The sequence below is a fragment of the Mauremys mutica genome, chromosome 14 (assembly GCF_020497125.1).
Source record: "Mauremys mutica isolate MM-2020 ecotype Southern chromosome 14, ASM2049712v1, whole genome shotgun sequence".
NCBI classification, from domain to species: domain Eukaryota; kingdom Metazoa; phylum Chordata; order Testudines; family Geoemydidae; genus Mauremys; species Mauremys mutica.
The window spans coordinates 27,509,323-27,527,500 of NC_059085.1; the positions used below are offsets into that span (position 1 = coordinate 27,509,323).

At 42.9% G+C, this 18,178-nt stretch overlaps 2 long non-coding RNA genes across 3 annotated transcripts in view; one reads left to right on the plus strand and one right to left on the minus strand.

Annotated features, from left to right (window-relative positions):
• LOC123349325 overlaps positions 1 to 8,420 on the minus strand; it is a 53,299-nt gene extending 44,879 nt beyond the window's left edge. Inside the window, exons 1-2 of the long non-coding RNA XR_006573460.1 lie at positions 8,205 to 8,420; positions 5,729 to 5,794 (exon numbers count right to left, since the gene is read on the minus strand). This is a non-coding gene — a long non-coding RNA (uncharacterized LOC123349325). The remainder of the gene's footprint in view (positions 1 to 5,728; positions 5,795 to 8,204) is intronic.
• The window catches only part of LOC123349324, a 141,042-nt gene that overhangs the window by 91,532 nt on the left and 31,332 nt on the right, over positions 1 to 18,178 (plus strand). The window lies entirely within an intron of this gene.

Sequence of the window (18,178 nt, forward strand, 5' to 3'; positions counted from 1 at the left end):
GTGTGTGTGTGTGTGTGTGGTGGGCAAAGAAGGCATTTTAAGGCTCAGCCCATGTGCTATATCTGTGCCCTCAATTCCTCTCATGATTATTTTGAGTGAAATGCATTTAAAAGTGTAGTTTGAAGCATCTTGGTGACTAATGTGAATTTTTCCCTTCCAATAGTCAGGCTTTCAGATTTTCGGGGCGGGGGGGGGATTCTTCAAGATCCTATTTGAGGGCTTAGTTTGTTCTGTGCCTCCTCTCCTCTGCTTTTAGAGAGATGCCTTTACAGAAATCACACTGAAAACATGACACCTGGATCTGGTTCTGAATGTTCCCACTCTTCCTTTCAGTGACTCAGTCTGAGTTCCCTGCCAGTGTGGGTTTTCTGCTGTTTTCAAGGGTCTCACTTCATTGTGAGCCCCATGGTGCTGTTCAGGCTCACAGCAAAGTTCATCATCCACACCAGTCATATGGCAAGAAACTCCTGAGCTTAGATGGGCTTCTTATCTGACGGTTTGCTATTCTGGCAAAGTGTGCTCACCACAACCACAAATGACCTTCAATGGAAACAAGGGTTAGTGCTTGAAGGACACTGGACAAGTTTTCCATTGCAACAGAACAATGGCCAGCAACAAGTCACCCCAGAAATTGTGACGGCATCGGGCAGGATTTTAAATGTGCAAAACTGAAAGCCAGAGACCACACCTTTAATGCCAACTCAGAACTATGTTTAAAGCATCTGGTTACGCCAGTCTGGGAAGCTAATCCCTGGAGATTTGAAGGTGTCTGGCAAAGAAACTCATTTTGCTTCAGGCTTCATTTGAGAAAAAAAAAGTAATATTTCCAGTTTTGTAATTGGTCTTTGGCAGCCATACTGCATTGGTTTACAGATTTACTCTGATTATAGTCTACAGCATGCATTGCAAATGAGGAGTTTTGTGAACCTTTTCAATAGGATTTTGAAGAGATGTGGGGCTTAATTCAGAGCAGATATAATTGGGTGAAACTCCCCTAAATTTGCCTCCTTTACATCAGATTTGAATTTGGCCCTTAAGGATAATATAAGGCCAAAGGCAGCCCTCGTTTACACTCGTGCAAAGGGGTGTAGCCAGTGGGATATGGCACGGAGCTATGCATGGATAAAGCCAAACCGAGGGACAAGTTCAGCTCCTAGTTTATTCAGCTGTAAGACATACGTCAAGCTACATCCTAGCTTTGATCTTTACACAGACTTTTCCACTGACAGCAAGCGCTGTATGAGCAAATGGAGGGTTAATAACTCTAAGGGTAGATAAACATGGTACTATATGGATTGAGTTGAATCGTTATTTGATTTTGTTCCTGCATTGTTCATGCTGATCATGGTTTTTCCTCATAGTGATACTATCGGGCATACGCCATGCCCATAAAATACCATCAGCACATTGTGGCAATCTAAGGACAATTCCATTGCAACTCAATTGCTGATGGTCAGTCTCTTGTTGTTTTTACTTTATTTAAAAAACCCTAATGATTTCATCTTGAAACATGTAGTTTTTAGGTCTGTCAGTGAACCAAAACAACATCCCTTCATTCAGCTACAGGCTTTTTGTTACATCCCAGCCCCTCTCATCCTCTGTAAGCTGGCTGCTTTGTAAGCAACTTGGGCAGGGCCGTCTCCAGACCCCAGCGCGCGAAGCGCGTGCTTGGGGCGGCATGCCGCGGGGGGCACTCTGCCTGTCGCCGGGAGGGCGGCAGGCGGCTCCGGTGGATCTCCCGCAGACGTGCCTGCGGAGGGTCCGCTGGTCCCGCGGCTCCAGTGGAGCATCCGCAGGCACATCTGCAGGAGGTCCACCGGAGCCGCGGGACCGGCGACCGCCAGAGCGCCCCCCGCAGGGTGCCACCGTGCTTGGGGCGGCGAAATTCCTAGAGCCGCCCCTGAACTTGGGCAGGGATATCGTTTGTGAAACACCTATGAGGAGATTTTCAAAGGCACAAAGGGCATTTAGGCACCCAATTCCCACCAATTTTTAATCAGAAATCCATGGGAACTGGCTGTCTCTAACTCCATATGTGCCTTTGAAAATCTCCTCCTTAGAGCACAATGGCCAATATATGTAAATCATAAGCAAACAAATAATTAAAATGAAGGATCTATTTCTTTGTGCTGTCCATGCTGGGAACTCCCACAGAGGGAGCCAAGCATGGAAGGTTTGCAGGATCAGGCCACAAATGAGCAAAACCAGCTTTACCTGTAAAAAGTCAGATAACTGCATGAAATATGGTTTGGCGCTTCTGAAATGTGTAGCCACAGAAGCGGACAAAGGGACACCAGCGTGGTAATGTAATCATAACAGTTGCACTGGCTATAAACCATAAGATACTTGCTGTTGCAATACATATTTTTCTGCTGTTGAAACATGCCACGATAGGTTTTAAACGAGGAAGCATTGGCATACCCACTGTGCAGCAGCCGACCTCTGCCAACGTCCTTCCTATATTGAAATGTGGGGAGAGAATTGCTGCTCCCCCACCTTGCCTTCCCTTTTCTTTCCTTTTAGCTGATCCCTGCCTAAGTAACCTCCCCCCTCAAAAATTAGTACAACCACCATGACATTTGCTGCCATCACATAGTTCACGCTGCTTGTGTGTTCTACCTCTTCCCACACCCTGGGTCTTGCTTGTCTATTTAGACTGTGAGCATTCCAGGCAGGGACCAGTTACCGCTCTGTGTTTTTACAGAGCCCTGCACAATGGGGCCTTGCTCTTGGTTGGCCCTTAAGCATGACCATAATAAACATGATGAATAATAATAAATAATAGCAGGGGAAAGGGTTGCAAAACTGCGATAATGCCACAAAATTTAGAAGAATTGAGGAATATGGTAAGGTATGAGCATAAAGTCTCTTTGATGCTGAGAATTACATTAGATTATGAGCAAGAATACCCTCTTTCTCTGCTTTGATATTCTGCTCTTTTTAGGTGTCCTGACCGTGCAGCCACATATTGGCCACTCATTGTGACCGATCAAAGGCTAAAGTGTCATGGGTCCAATTAGTCACTATTTCAAAGTTGTTTCATGATTGTTTCTATTGAAGTCATGTTTAATAAGCCTACATGAGAATTGCTCATGGCACATTTTCCCTTAAAATGGAAGTTAAATGATCACCAAAAGAAGAACATCAAGAAATTCTAGTAACATCATAAGGGACCATACCAGATCCAGATGAGATGGAGGGAAATATGGACTCCTCTGGCCATTGCTAAGACCTGCATTGATGGGGAGCCATGTCCAATCTTCCTTGGTTGCTATGGTGATGGGGAGGGGCGGCTCTATGTATTGTGCTGCCCCAAGCACGGCAGTCAGGCGGCTTTCGGCGGCATGCCTGTGGGAGGTCCGCTGGTAATGTGGATTCGGCAGCATGCCTGCGGGAGGTCCGCTGGTCCCGCACCTTCAGTGTACCCGCTGTTGAATTGCCACTGAAACCGCGGAACCGGCGGACCTCCCGCAGGCATGCCGCTGAAGGCAGCCTAACTGCCACCCTCACGGCAACCGGCAGGCCGCCCCCATGGCTTGCCGCCCCAGGCATGCGCTTGGTGAGCTGGTGCCTGGAGCCGCCCCTGGTGATGGGACCTATGAAGAGGAAATAAAAATGAGGGCCAGAGTGAAAGTGCCAGTGGATTGTTAATGAGGTGGACAGCATTTCACCTAGGTCATCAAATTTGCCCATGTGTTTAGTGATCAGGAGTTATCATCTGAAAGGTGTTTGGAGGCCTAGTCACAGTGTGGTGGAGGTTGCATCCAGTTCTTAGCAGAGAGGTGGCTGCTTAGAAACATGTCAGAAACCCACCACAATTAGTACTAATTGGCACCCATGGTAATATTAGGAAAGAGGCCAAGCGGTTCAGGCTTAGATTTAAAGCCCAGTCTTAGCCAGACCTCCATTTTGTGGGTGACCTAACTAGTGGGTGCAAATAACTGCATTGCTAAAATAGAGGCCAGTGTGTGAAAATTTGGCTCTAAATGTGCATGGCAACTGGATAATCCTCTAACGTCTAGAAGTAAAAGTTGAGGCATATTTAACGACAACGTCTCTGTTGGCACTGAACCTATTTGATGAAAAGTGGACTACTGGAATGTAAATCCAGTGCCTTTGTGCAGCAATACCTTTACTTAAAACATCCTGCCACTTATGCAATGAGAAGCTGTTGTAAGGCATGCTCTGTTTTCCAGAGATGCTGAGCTGTCTACAGCTTCTCAATGAAATCAGAGAGTTTTGCAGGAACTCAGCAGCTTTGAAAATGAAACCTCTAGTTTTCAGCAAAAAAAGTATTTCTTATTATTTTACGTTCTTTCTCAATCTCATCTTATAATGTTGTCTCTGAACTGGATATATTTAATGCTGTAAATTAATCATCCTATAGTTTACTTTGTCATTAGCCTCTGTATTTTATAGTCTGACATTGCCTGCTGGAATGTAACGTTTAGTTTTTCTGAAATACTCTATGTTAATTTTTATTTTTGTACTATAAGAGAAGCTCATTCTGAACAAAACTAATCCTCCTCAATATCCAGGTGTTTGAGTGACTGTATGGAATGCGTCACAGAATAACTAAAGTCAAGCTGAAAGTACACTTACTATTACGGGCACAATTACTGTCCAGTTATAATTCCAGGAATGAATACAACCCTAACTGAATAAGTAATTACTTTGTATCAGCGTAAAAAGAAAAATGGCATCACTCCCTCAGCTCAGAAAATTTCCTTTACTTTTAATCTAAAATATTATTAGTAAAACAGATAAAGACAATTTTTTTAACATATGATTTTCAGGCTGACAGTAAAGACACCATCACTCCCACTCATAAATAAGGGATTTGGGGTGACCAAGGCTCTCACCCTGCATATGGGGGGGCGTGTCTCACTAAGCGCAACTTCAGCTTATAAAGTAAGATATTAATTCCAGCTATAGCAGGATCGGGAAATCTGCCCATACAGATCATATACAGGATGAGTTTCCATGCCCACTTCTGTAATACTGAATTAATTTGTGTCCTTAAGGTAATGATATTAGCATAATTTGATGCAAAGAGTTAATCATGTATGGCATAACTGTTATAGCGGAGTGTCTTAATTCACTACCTTAAGCAGTATACATGGCTGTCGCTCAAATCCTTGACTCCTGTGTAATTGAATTTCTGTGTGTGTTGTAATCTGCTCCCCAAACTCCCTGTTGGCTTTGAGTAGCCCTTTGCAATTGTTCTTTGTCAAATTTATGGAATTATCTAGGACCGCAGCCTGAAAGTGAGAACAGCTATATTGCTGAAAGAACGCTTCAGAAATGCCATTTTTTGCCTGATTTTCAAAAGGGTGCTGGAAGTTAAACATGCTTTTGCACATGCACCTCTGCTCCTGCATATGCTTTCATACTTATCACAAGGGTGCACGTGCAAAATGAACTTGCACTTGGGCAAGCCATTGTTCCATGGCTGTTGCATGGGTACACAAAAGCTGTGTATGCAAAAGCAGATATGCAAAGGTGTGCACAAAATTTATATTGGCCATGGCCTCTTGTTTTTAAAATCAGGCCCTTATCTGCTAAGGAAACTTCGGATATAATATTTAGAGTGGGGGGCTGGGAGTTCAGGGTTCCTGAGGTTCTGTCCTTGCCTCAGTCACTGACTCACCCCGTGACTCTGGTCAAGTCACTTCATCTCTTTATTCCTCAGTTTCCCCACCTGAAAAACAGGGACAATGACACTTACCTCACAGCATGATGTTGGGCTCTGTTAATGTTTGTTGTGCATTTTGGGATCCTCCAGAGAAAAGTGCTGTGTAAATGCAAAGTATTATTAAAATTAGTTTTCAGTGCATAAAGGGACATTAGTGGCCATTTTAAAGTGATTTTAGCTAACAGCACAGCTGTAAAATGGATTTTATACCAATGCATTTCCAGGCACTTGGGATACCATCAGCATTAACAGATTTCCAACAACCACTAGTGGTTGATAGTGTTAATTCATATTTTCCTCATAGAGAGAATAAACCCAGCAATGAGTTAAGTGTCATTTTTGCTGTGTCAGTACTTCAAGTAGTTTAAATGTATATTTATTCTATGTCTGAAATAATGCAAACTATTCAGAATGCTATGAGAGCTATGAAAAACACAGGGCTTGGAAAACTGGCAGTTTTTGTGGTTTTGGGGTTTAGAGTAAAGTTTCACAACCAATCAGCCCAGAATAATGTCCGGTAAAGGCATTTCTGCTAGTTAGTCTATTTATTTATTTACTTTGGCATAGTGAGACAAGGCTGGAGATTTGGGGGAAGGTCAGTGAAAATACTCCATTTCTGTTAAAGGGCCTGATCCTTTTAGCTTCCATTGGAAGCTAAAAGGCGCTCAGCAACTTGCTGGAGGCGCCAGTCACTTGCTCAGGACTGAAGCTGAGGTCTGGGAATTATGACCTGCTTTCGAAGGTAGCACTAAGAGCCCAGTCAGCACATACAGAGTTCCAGAGGAATTGTGTAATGCTGACAGACCCTGGTTGTCGGTGGGTGGGATCAAACCTGGGGCCTCTGGAGCTTAGTGCATGAGCCTCTACTGCATGAGCTAAAAGCCAACTGCCTATTAGCTAAGACTGTAGAGCAGACTCATTACTTACACACACACACACACACTCTCTCTCTCTCTCTCTCTCTCTCTCTCTCTCTCTCTCTCTCTCTCTCTCTCTCTCTCTCTCTCTCTCTCTCTCTCTCTCTCTCTCTCTCTCTCTCTCTCTCTCTCTCTCTCTCTCTCTCTCTAAGTGGTGTCAGTGCCACTAGATGGGACAGAACACCACATCCAGGAGGTGTGTGGGTTACACTTGCACAGAAATAAAGAAACAGTCAATATTGGATCCCTTGGACATTTTACTTTCGCATCCTCTGGGTTGTGTGTGTCTCCTTCTCTGCTGGTGGTTCCAAATTCATCTGCCTTGGTTGAGATCCATTCTTGCCTTGATATTATGCGGTTTTCCAACACTCTTCCCAGGCTCAGTTCCCAGTCTGTCCCAGTGCGGATTTTTGAACCATTAACCTCTTCCTATTGCTTCCAGTCAAATACTTTAAAGCAAGTATTGACCATATTGTTGCCCTGGTTCCCCCTCCCCTTTTGGACCCAAGTCCCAGTACAAGAGCTGCACATGTAGGAGGGACTGAGTAGTGGAGCTGAGGTCAGCCCAGTGGATCTGAGAAGAGAATTTTGCTTTGAGTGATGATCAGTATGTTGGATGAATCATTAGGGGGTGCAGTTTCCCTTTGTTCCATCTGAATAACTTCAGCTGATTTTCAGGGGACATCTGCCCAGGAATGGAGCGGAGAATAGTCCCTAAAGACATCTCTTCTCTTCCACTGATGCAAATAGGAATTTAAAATATGCCAGGCCAAATCTTGGTCTGTGAGTACTGCCTGCATGCAGCCCCAGGCTGGGTTCATCCAGTGCATCACTGGCTGCCTGCTGCAGAGCCTGCTAAGGAGCAGTATTAGTGTGCAGACGCCGTCTGTGTGGCCTGCCTGTATTCTGCCCCACTGCACAGAGCAGGAACCAGACCTATTCTGCTGCTTCTTGGGCCGACTGTGGGCCTACATGGGCCAGAGAATTTGGCCCATATGAAGAGAAGACCAGGGCCCCCTAGGGCTGATGACAGTTCACCGCAACATGCAAACACTTGTGCTACAACAAAGCATTCTGCTGCACAGTGACGCTTTACTGAAGGAATAAGGTTGTGCTCTCTAATAAATGTGGAGTGTGCTGAGGTTCCCTTTATTTGAATTATTGGCTCTAGATACCCAAAGTATCAAGCTAAATTACTCTGGTTTTGCTTCACAGGATTCTCGTCTGCTCTCCAAATTGCTGGGGACGTGGTGAGGCCCCAGTTCAAACAGCAGTAACCTCTGGGAGATGTAGAACTCTCTAACCTACATAGTGCAGCATAATCACACTAGCTCAAGGGATAGTTTGGGGAGTCTGCTTTGGTTAAGGCGACCTTCATACAGGTTTTAATTAGGTCCATGAACCTCTGGGGTTTTGCTTCATTCAGTTTTTGTAACATTTTGCAAACAAGTCTGCAAAGAAGGCATCAAAAAGTTTTAACAATTCTGACCAGACAATATGTTCCCTTCCCCTCCTAGAGTTACTGTGTCCCTGGGCATGGGTCTGTTTAACCACACAACAAAAATGTTTAGGGGGCGGTGTGGGACGCCTACCTGCTTGTCCTGCTGCTGATCCTTTGTGGGTTAGTGGTGCATCTTGCGTGACTGCCGCCAGCTAGAAGCCAGAATCACGTCCCAGTACTGACACACGCATCCCAGCAGCACAGACACTGTGGGATCACATATGTCCCCATAAGGATTTTGTTTACAGGCTCCAGCATGAAACCAAGTCTCAAGTCTTTCAATTCTAGAGAAGGGCTGGGCCTTGGAGTGAGGCAAGCAGGCACTGGGAGCAAAGGTCAGCAGGTGACAGGCAAGCTGGCTAGCCAGGGACCATCTCATAGCCCATTCTGGCTCAGAAAGACACTGAGGAAGGAAGAGCTGGAAAGGAGTGGCGATATTCTGAAAATGCTGCCACCTTGTGTCTGCTTTGGAGATTTGAAAACCTACACTACAAACTCCCACACGGAAATAGTGTGGGGTTTGCACAGTGGTCCAGTGCCTTGCTATGAAACAGCCACTAGAAAGTGAGAGTTAATTGTATGGCTTGAGGTGGCTTGTGTATCAATTTGCAATCTAGTTAGCTAACTACAGTAGTTACTTGTGTGGCCCCATTACTGTAGTGTCTGAGCTTATATATCTAGTAGTATGGCAATGTGCACAATACTCCAATAATTAAACCAGCCACAATTGGGTAAAACAAATAATTTCTCTTTGGATCTTTAGTATCTGTAGCAGGGCTGGATGCGGCTATGAGAAGAAACTGGAGCTGGATGGATTCCACTGATAGCAAAGCCAGAAAAATCACAGCTATATGTTCTTCAGAGGAGAGGCGAAGGGGTTTTGGTTTGGGTTGTTGAATTATTTTTTAACCTAAAAGGTCAGTTTTAACCTAAAAGGTCACACTCATCTTTTTTTTTTTTTTTTACTCAGTGCCTAAACAGATTGTTCAGATCTGTATGTTTCCGTTGCAAACATTCTGTACTACATTAGTTTAATGGCACAGTCACTATGAATTGCAAACTTCCTCTGCTCCCTCCTGTGCTGATGAAACATGGCAACATAAGGAACATCTGTTCTGTTACCCTTTGCTGGAAATGGGAAACATCATATTGCATTTTTGTTATTAGACTTATTTGGATGCCATTGGTTTTTTTCTAAACACATCAAGGCAGCTGAATAACCTTAATTGAGTACCACAGAAGAAGCATGGTTTCATGCAAATACAGCTGCCAGCATAATTATTAGGACAATACTGAGCTTCTATTCCTGAAATCTGTTCCATTTCTATGGTTTTTCTATTGCTCCCTTGCTGCTGAATCTCATTATAAACATCTCCACACAAACCAATCTACAGCTCTGCCAACATAGTTAGACAGTAAACAAGTTAAGTCCTTAATTGTTGACATTAAGAATCCAAATAAAGCTAACAATTAGTATGTGTGCTGAACCTTTTATTTATATAGGAAATTAATCACCTCCTCCTCACTAGCAACACAAGTGCACTGAAAGTAGCACCAGGAACTACCTCCGATAGCTAAAAAGCTGTTTTATCAACAAATTTAAACAGCCCTCAAGATTTCTATTGCAGTTTAGTTAAAGGCAACTGATTTCTCTTGTTCCTTTGGATGGTTGCTTGAGCCAGGTCTTACTATATTTGTAAACAGAGGCAATGTTCCCAGAATTAATTACCTTGGATTCATTCCTATTATGTGACCAAGCACACCACATGCAGCAATTAATCAGAGTACATCCATGCAACCCTCTAGCCTACCCAGCATATAGGATCATTTCATTATTAAAACTCACTGGGAGTTGAAATTTATGGAACTATTCAAGGAGCAAGGTAAGGGAGTATGGGTGACAGAATCTGTCCCTTAGATTTTTTCCAGTGCCTTTTTAGAATACTAAGTACTTTGTGTATCATAAAACTAACTGTGCATTCATTAGTAACCACAAAACCACTCATACTGTACCTTGCTCTTAATCTTAATGAACTCTAATGAAAATGTAATGTCCCCCCACTTGAAACCTCTTGCATGATGTGCCCTAAACATTCCTGAAAATGTTTAACCTGGGATGGCATGTAACATTTCTCCTTTATTTGTGTGCTTTGGAGAAGTTAGGTGAAGACTGAAAATCAGGTTCCTAATGTAATCTAGCTTCAACTTTAACTATAGAGGGATTGTTGTCCCTCCCTGATTCATTAGCTTTTTATTGCTAGACACTTGGGAAGGTTCAAATCTACCTTAGGTCACTCATGAAATACATTCGGACTCAGTCTAATTGCTAGAAGACATCTGTTCATCTCACAAAACTAATGGGTATAAAGTCTCATGAGTAACAGTTTCTCTTTAAGAAAATCAGACTGCAAGAATAGCAGAGGTTTTGCAGGTCAGGATTGTGTTGTATCAGCAGACCTTCTGTGGGGAAGTTTACATAGCACGTGCCTGCACTGTCTGGCTCTCTCCATCTTCTTCACAACATTTACTCCAAATTTTAAAAGAAACAAAGATCAGTGGGACAAATGTATTCCTGGGGTGGCTTCACTGAAGTCAATAGAGTAGAAAAGTTTGGCCCTATAACTGCATTTGGAAGAGAAAAGATAACAGTAATTTAGAAGGTGTTTTAAGGTTATTTTAACATTCATTGGATGGAGTGATTTGTAGTGAATGATTGCATGCAACTCTGCTCTGAGAATGTCAGAGACAAGGTGGGTTAGATAATATCCACAGAGCTCTTCTTCAGATCTGGGAAAGGTCTGTGGAGCTCAAAAACGTGTCGCTCACCAACAGAAGTTGGTCCGATAAACAGTATTACCTCGCCCACTTTGTCTCTCATCTCCTGGGACCAACACTGCAAATAATTGAGCATGCTAGTCACAAAGGATACATTTTTTGCTGTTACTGAAACTTCTATCAGGTCTGTGTGTCTGTTTCTCTTTTTCTCTCTGTTTCTTGTAAATTGCACAAAATGTCTATTTATCAGCCTAGATTACTCATTACAGAATGGAGATTTATCCAGCACATTTTAAAATGGTGTGTGGTGTGTGTGTGTGTGTGTGTGTGTGTGTGTGTGAATTTGAAGTAGTGCCTCATTTGTTTTATAGAAATGTACCTAACATTTGCTTGATCTTTTTCCTGAACTTTTATCACATGTCCTTATGTTGTCGCACAGGTCACCTGATTAGCATAATATAATCCCCTAGTAATCTCTCAGATACATTTATATGTCTGTATGGGGCCCATGCCACACTCGTCGCAATTAAAACTAAGACATTACCTTCTTCAAACTGAAGCCATGACTGAGTTTTCAGATGAGTTGATATAAGCAATGTTAAAAGAACAGCAATGTTAAAAGAGGAGCCTGAGATCATTAAAATAAAGAATGAGAACTGTCATGTTGAAGAAAGTTTATGAATGAACAGTTTATTCAAAGTTTTGTTTGCTGTATTATATTTTATTTTAGTAAGATAATTTTTAGTAATTTTTCAGGAGGTTTGCAGATATTTGACTGTTTTTTGCTTTGCTAAGTTTGCTGAGGCTCTGATTTATTATTAGTAAATATATGTAGTATTCAGAGTGTGTCACTCCCACAGTCCTAGCCCAGTGTTTATTCTACATGCAGGCAAAAGCAGCACTTTTCCATTCGATACAGTATTTTCCTCATAACAACATTTGGCTCTATCCTAAAATGCATGTGGACCTAAACCCCATTGGTTTTTAAAACCGTGATAAAATGTTTTACAAATCAGAAAGGAAAGCACACGCAAAGCCCCCCCATCACGTGCCTAGGCACTAAACTGGTGGAAGATCACCAAGTCTGAAATCTTTCCATGATGATTCATATCTTAAGGACAAATATGAGGCCCTTACACTGTTTTAACCCAGGCAAAGTAATTTCCATGTAATTTCAATGTGAGTTTGTCTGAATTAGGACTGAATAAGGGGCTTCAGGATGTATTTCTTAAGACAAGATCATCACTTGCTTTACTTGCAAATGCAGGGCACCTCTGTACTTCCCTGTTCCAACTATTTGTCCTAGGGCTCAGTGCACCGGTGACACCAGTCTCCTCGAGGCTGCTTCTCCCTGTCCCAGGCATGAGAGTGGGTTGGACTCTGCCCCCACCCAAGGGACCAGTCGCAACAGCTGAGATGATGCATAGGGGGAAGTAACCCATTGCATGTGTAGACCAGTAGGAGATTACTCTTCCCTTCACCTCCCCCCAAAATGGGAGGGAACAGGAAATGAATTACAATTCTCAGAGTCGGAGTTCCCATCCTGGTTTGCTTCTGGGACAGCAAAGAGCTGCACGTTGCCCCTTACTCAGGGCAGATTGTTAAACCACAGCCTAGCCCATAGTTAAGTATATTCTGTCTATTGCTTTTTATTCCCCTTGAATTTCTATCTAGTGTTCCTGTTAGAACCTAATGCTAATTTTAGCTGAGTTCTGTTATTAGTTTATCGTAGAAAGACAGTGTTGTCTATTGGTTAGGGCAAGTGACTGCCTCACATCTTTTAGATTCTTCTAGTTCTTTGCCAGGGGACCTCCAGGCAACGCCCCTAATCTGTATCCCCTTAAATTTTCTCTGCAGTGGGTAAATCATAATAATAAATAACATCAGGGGTTTGGAGAGACTTCAGTAATGGCTGTGAAATGGATTGTAAAATGTGGTAGAGAAATTGGGAAAAATCAATAAAAACATTTTTAAAAAATCCTGCATCCATAGTGCAAGTGAGAAGCCTGGCTTTTCTTCTCATTCGTTTTTCTCCCTTTAGTTTCTGTTTTCAATTTGTGCCCTTATTTTCCCCCCCTTTCTTAATTTCTCCACTTAGTTAATTAAGCTTTCCCTAGGCTTGCAAACTTTTGGTTTCATCAGGTGAACTTGTTTACCAAGCAGGTTTTTCCAAACTCTCCCACTGCCAGTAATTAAGGGATTAGCATCATTACATCACTGGTGGAGATATTGAATGTTAGTGCTTAGGGTGAACGTACCCAGTTCTATTTCTATTCATTGACACTCAGTAGGCTGGGGCTGAACTCTGCTCTAAATCAGTACAATGTCATGAATGTCAGCTTTCTTACAATGGGTGCTTTTGTATTCCAGCAGCTTTTCCTACCTTAATCCAACCTGATTGAAGCAATACATGCAACACGCTACAGGTACAATTTAAGCAGCTGCATTAAAAAAACCAAAACAACATAAAATGAAGTTAACATGGCAGTTTAAATTATGTAATAAGCTATGGGCCAGATCATCAGGCATGGTCAAATGGCACAGAATGCAAGTCAGAGCTTAATGCTCTCCTTTTCACTCTACAGCCTGTTTTTCCCATGCTGTATTAGAGCAGCCTAAGGGCTGTTCTAATTTACGCAGGCTTGCAATGGACACAAGAGGCCACAAGTGGATTATCGGCTGTCCTGACCATGCCCTCTTTTCTCTACTAAGCTGGTAGCAGAGAATTGTGGGTACATCAGCTCTACAAAACTTCAGGATTCCCTTTCGGTTATGTTAATCCACTCCGTGCCAGGGAGGCCAGGTTACAGCCAAAGTACTCCAGCTGTGCAGGACACAGCAGCCATACCAGACTTGAGGATGCTAGCGTGGAAATCCAGGACAACCCCCCACCTCAGTCTCAGAGAGCTTACTTGAAGAGAACGAAGCAGCTATACAGGACTCTGATTTTATTGCCACAGGGCACGCAAGTCATGCAGCCCCCGGGACTGCTCTCAGGAGCTGTGCCCCTCATTCCCATCTGTGTTCTCCCACAGTTTGCCTTAAATGTCACCTAACTAAAGCACCCTTTCCATTGCCTGCAAAATCCTAAGGTGACGATGACATTGTCTCTCCATTCCAATCCTGTGTGTGAGTGGTGAGAAGCTGCATCTTTTCTCAGCTTGGTTTGCCCTTCACCTGATACAATTAAACTGGCCTGACCCTACCCATTGAAGTCAATGGAAAGCTCCACTGAACCGCCATAGGCGCAGGATCCAACCTTCAGTCTTCTTTGGGTTTTTAATTGTTGAGCTAATCTATTGAAAAGACAGGCTCACTTTTTATTCTTCAGAGAGGGCCTGACCTGCTTCCATTGCAGACAGTTACAAATCCCCCCTTGACTTCAGTAACATGAGGCGGGAAGGAAAGTTCTCTTTGCTAAAAGTGCACCGCTCAAACTCTGTATAAGCACCTAAAGATCCACATGAAAAACACTGTGTTCATGGGATGTCAAAAGACTTAGGCATTTGGTTAAAGTCAATGGAGCTATACAGTTCACACCATCTGAGAATCTGGCCTGCATTTTACATAGTGAAATAACTCACGAGGGCTACGTATTATGTACATATACATAACCATGGCCTACCAGGAATGGGTATTAAATACATACATATAATCTGTAGCATTTCCACCAGGATCTATGTTTTGTTTCTGCCTTTCTGCCATAGCTGGCTCATGCTTTCTATGCCAAGTTTGCACTTGCTTCCTGTTTCAAGGCCAGCTGTGAATTGATGATAGCATCTTCGAGCTGCTGGACTTCCTCTTCTTGTCTTTAATCTCTTATGGTTTCAAAATGGCCACACAGGTTTACAGTTGCCAACCACAGCAGTCAGATAGTAGCAGCTGGTAACCAAGTACACTATGTGCAAATTTTTATGTTCCTTGAAAATGCAGCACAAAGATTTAGTGAGGTTGCAAAAGTAAGAATAACCTCTGAAATGTCTGGCATCAAATATCTTAGATGATCTAATCTCAGACATTTGTAGATGATACATCAGTTTCAGCTTGTCTCAACAGGAGCTGCTGGAAAGTTGATAACCAGTAACTAGCCATTTTACCTTAAAATATTTCCATACTTCATGGTCCCATCTGATCGGACTGTTAATAGATTTTAAAGCATGAAAACATTTCCCTAAATATTTAGAAAATCATCTATCTGAGAAGGAAAATGCATTCTTTAGACAACACTTTTGCCCAAAGCCAGTGTGAACCCAAAGGTAATATGAGACAATTTTTCAGAGCCAAAGCCATGAGTAATTTTCTACCTCATTCCTTTTCTTCTTCATGAAAACTTGGTTTCACAGGGCACTGAGCTGCAGACCAGATGTGTTGCAGGAGCTCCTGGCGGTGAGCAACTTTCTGTACTGTTGGTTTTGTTAAAAGATATGGTGGGAAATTCACATTTTTGTATGCAGGAACTTCTTCCAAGAAACACAAAAGCTAAGAACAAGCCAGGAAATGCAGAAATTTTCAAGTTATATGCTACACACCTAACCAAATGGGAATACAGCCAAAATTTTGAATAGATGGAACATCAGCTTCATGTCAAGATCTTTAAGATAAGAGGAATCAATCAGAAGTCATTGCAGTGATTATGAGCTAAGACAGGCTGCTTATAAACATCCCTGGGTTTGCCTGAGAAGAGATTTAAGGCTTTAGAATATAAAAAGTAACTAAATGTGCATGACCAAATCATCAGCACCACAGATAGGAGACACTCCACCTTTAAGTTTATCATATATTTTTCCAGGAATTGTAGGTCTGATTACTACAGAACTCCAACAGGATTCAATGGGAACCTAACAGGAAAAAAAGGCAGGTGGTTTCCCCAAAATCTCCATTCCTGACCTTTGAGTTCTGCAGTAAATTCTTCAGGCAGCCCGGATCTCCTGGTAGAGGAGCCAGGATTTTGAGAGAAATAATATTTTATTCTACCCAAATCTGAACCACACACATGAGGGGAGCAGGTCATGAACTTTATGGGGAAAGAAGTATGGTGTTTTTCCTGCCTGTCACTAAACTATGGTTTAAGCAAGGAAAAGTTTTGTTGTGAGAGATCCATCTTCAGCCTTCTCAATTACAGATGCAATTAAGTTTGAAACCTGCTCTGCCAGCTCTGGGCTCAGTTGTGTCTTAAGGCCCCACATGAAGGGCAGAGGGGAGTCAGACACTCCAGGGAGAGCTGAGGGAGGAATTCTGTCTTTGGAGGGCAAAATGCATTCCTGAATTCCGAATTCACACTGGGAATGCGAGATGCGGCATACCGCCCCCCATCTCAAAGCACCAATTAGCACTGCTGGCTAGCATGTAAGGAGGTGAGGCCATTGTTCCTTTGCACCTTTTCTCTCCCTATGAAGCTGCTGAGTCCAGTCTGAGACTAATGAGGAAGAGTCACAATGAACAAATGGATTGGTTAAAAGATAATGATCATAGAATCATAGAAATGTAGGGCTGGAAGGGACCTCGAGAAGTCATCAAGTTCTGCCCCCTGCGCTAAGGCAGGACCAAGTAAACCCGGACAATCCCTGACAGGTGTTTGTCCAACCTGATCTTAAAAGCCTTCAGTGATGGGATTCCACAGCCTCCCTTGGAAGTCTATTCCAGAGCTTAACTACCCTTATAGTTAGATTTTCCTAATATCTAACCTACATCTCCCTTGCTGCAGATGAAGCCCATAACTTCTTGTCCGACCTACAGTGGTCGGACAATTGATTACAGTTCTCTTTACAAAAGTGCTAAGGGCTTTTATAAAGTGTTACAGGGTCTCCCCTCAGTTTTCTTTTCTCAGGATTAAACATGGCCAGTTTATTTAACCTTTCCTCAGAGGTCAAGTTTTCTGAATCTTTTATCATTTTTGTTGCTCTCCTCTTGACTCTCTCCAATATGTCCAGATATTTCCTAAAGTGTGGTGCCCAGAATGGGATACAGCTACTCCAGCTGAGGCCTCACCAGTGCTAGATGAGACAGTTATCATCCGTGATCATCTTCATTATTAATTGTTGTTATTATTATATTTATTATTACTACTAGTAATCACAGTTATGGTTGTAAATGTAAATTAAGCTAACTTTATATGTTACAGTTGTGCTTTTCCCAACTCATAATTTTATATTGCTTGGCACCATTTTTTAAGTCCCAGTATGGTTTTTATTTTTGTAAAATATGACTACAGATTTGCTTCTGTAGCTTGGTCTAATAAAACATATGGGACATTAGACATTTTTGAACCATTAGCTGTTGGCTTGCTCTTTCCAGGGACCACAAGCTGCCCCTTTCCTCTCTTCTGTCTTGTTGCTTTCATTTGTTATTCAGGAGGCACTATTTCATTATGAGTCTCTGTTGGTAACTCTTTCCTGTATCATTGGCTACTCAATCTATTGGCTCATGTTTAAAGATTCCATGTTAACATTACTCTGAAGTGTATATTGCTGTCATTATTCTATGGCCACTTCATAGCTTGATGGCTCATTGGTAGGAAAGATAGTCTTGTAGTTGAGGCACAGCAGGGAGACCTGGATTCTATTCTTGGCTGTATCACAGACGATTTCTGCTGAACTTAGGGCTCAGTTCTGCATTGTGCTGAGCACCCTGAGCTAAAGCCAATGGGAATTTGTGGTGTTCAGTACCTCACAGAATCAAGCTCTTGATCAATGCATAATCCTTCATCAGGAAAGCAGGGGGGTTGTCGTCTCTGTTCTTCTGTTTCCTCATCCGTAAAATGGGAATAGCTTTGTGTCACAGAGCTGCATGGGCAAAACTGGCAGTTAGAGGGGTCAGGCACCTAGCTACCTGTGACAGACTCTGCAAAGAATGAGCCAACCCAGATCCACCTGTGAGTAGTTAATTACCTCAGTGGCTGGGCAGCAGTTAATTAGTTGAGGAACACCTGGGCCTAATAAAGGGTTATGATGGCTTAGTCAGAGAGGAAGCTCCTGTGAAGAGGGACTCACCAGGAAAGGGAACCTAGGACAGGTGCTCCTAGATGAAAGAGGTTTCAAAAGGAGAGCTGGTCCCAGTGAAAGGACCTTATCAAACATCAGCAGGTGGTCCAGACCACAGAGGAACTACATGCTGCTCCGCAGAAGAGCTCAGTGGTTTGACTTCTCCAGGGGCCCTGAGTCCAGAGATGGAACACTTCTCACGTGATGGCAAGAGACTCACTCCAGAAGGAGTCCTGGGTTGAAAAGGCCTTCCTAGAAAGGAGCCTTGATGGAGGAGACTGGACTCAACTGGGGCTGACAGACTAAGATT